Source organism: Lepidothrix coronata, unplaced genomic scaffold (genome assembly GCF_001604755.1).
Source record: "Lepidothrix coronata isolate B3197 unplaced genomic scaffold, Lepidothrix_coronata-1.0 Scaffold208, whole genome shotgun sequence".
NCBI classification, from domain to species: domain Eukaryota; kingdom Metazoa; phylum Chordata; class Aves; order Passeriformes; family Pipridae; genus Lepidothrix; species Lepidothrix coronata.
In genome coordinates this window covers 495,242-496,828 of record NW_016690388.1, presented here as the reverse complement: position 1 = coordinate 496,828, position 1,587 = coordinate 495,242, and the positions used below count along the sequence as shown (strand labels likewise).

The 1,587-nt window shown below is 39.3% G+C and overlaps 1 protein-coding gene across 2 annotated transcripts in view; it reads right to left on the bottom strand.

The window, feature by feature from the left end:
* Positions 1-143: 143 nt before the first annotated feature.
* Positions 144-1,587, bottom strand: part of CDKN1B (cyclin dependent kinase inhibitor 1B) — a 4,593-nt gene continuing 3,149 nt past the window's right edge. The window contains exon 3 of one of the 2 annotated variants that reach the window (XM_017832873.1): positions 144-1,410. The gene's annotated coding sequence lies outside the window, so the exon portion shown is untranslated. Of the gene's footprint in view, positions 1,434-1,587 lie in introns of both variants that reach the window. The other variant, XM_017832872.1, reaches the window with a different exon arrangement.

Genomic DNA, 1,587 nt, shown 5'->3' with positions numbered 1-1,587 from the left:
GGGTGCTGCATTCCTTACTGTCACCTGCACTAGAGACACATGAAAAGATACCCAAAGGAAAACTGCTGTTATTTCTTGAAGGAGTCTTGTTTCCTCCAGTGCCAGGCTGAGGGAGGTTGAAACACACACTAATGAAGACCATATTTCTTATATATGGCAGTTTTCTTTATTGATTGCTTGATGTGAAACAATATCAATCTGGATTTTTTTTTCCCCCACGCATTACAAAAAAAATTAAATTGGCTCAGTCTGCAATCTTTTAAGCACAGCCATATTAATTATCAGAAAAAGGAAAAAAAAAATGAACTCCCCCACAAAAACCCTCTAAAAAGTCTACCAAATAGAGCATTTACAAATGCACAAAAACATGCCGCTTTGGCTTAATGGGGAAAAATATTGTCTTCTAGATTAAAAAAAAAAATCTTTTAACATAAATAAGTTAGTATAATTTCTCAGTGTCTTTACAGAGTTATGTACACAGGTACACTTCAAACTTTTTTTTTTTTATTTTTACATACAGGTACACAGGCAACGTAGAAATACTGTTTAAAGATGTAGTATCCCTTTTCCCCTCACACACAAATACTTCGGGAAGTGGGTCAGATCAGAAAACAACAATATTCAAGATTCAGAGCAAAAGACCTCCAGATTAGGTAAAAAAAAACCCAAACAAAGAAACAAATAATAATAAAAAAAAACCAACACAGAAAATCAGGCAATATAATCAGGTGGGATGATTTTACGCAACTTTTACAGGCATTCCATTTTGGTATATGGATTTGAGGCTGGGGGGGAACTTTTGCTACCATATAATGGAATCATCACAGCTCCCACCTCTTCAGCTTAATGCTGTAGAAAGAAACTTCACAAGCAGCCTATAATAATCGGCTCTGAACAGGGTCACCCCGATGATACATTAAACAAAAAAAAAAAAAAGGAGAGAAAAACACTGCAGACCCACTTAAAGGGACAATACATCTTTAAGTAATAAAAAACCTACACTGCTTCTCTTCATAGATTTATTTGCTTGCTAGATTGTGAAAGCAAGTTCCAATCGGTCACCCTCTTACAGTCCCTCCCCCCTCCCAACAAGTTTTATGTGCTACATAGTGTAAAAACTATATACACAGGTAGTACAATGAAGCAAATAAGGAAACACCTAATTGCACAATGCTACATCCAATGCTTTTAGAGGCAGATCTTTTAAGAGTGCCTAAAATTTAGTGTTGTTTGCTTTCTGTTGATGTTGTTTTGTTGTTGGTTTTGTTTTTTTCTCAGTGCTTGTACAGGACACCTCCATCCAACGGAGATCGGCGATATGTATTTTTCTTTTCCACTACAACTTTACATCTTTCTCGCTTCATCGCCCCCCGTCGCACCCGACGAACGAGGACGCGCACATCCTCCGCTCTGCAACGGGGTGGGGAAAGGAACTAAAAAAAAAAAAAAAAAAAAAAGAAGAAGACGACGACGAGGGAGAAAGTGATTAGAAAACATCGAAAAGAAACGCGATCCGGGGCGCAACTGGTTCAAACCGACACCGCATCCCCGGGGCGGGCGGGCCCAGCCCGGGCGGGGCCCCCGCCA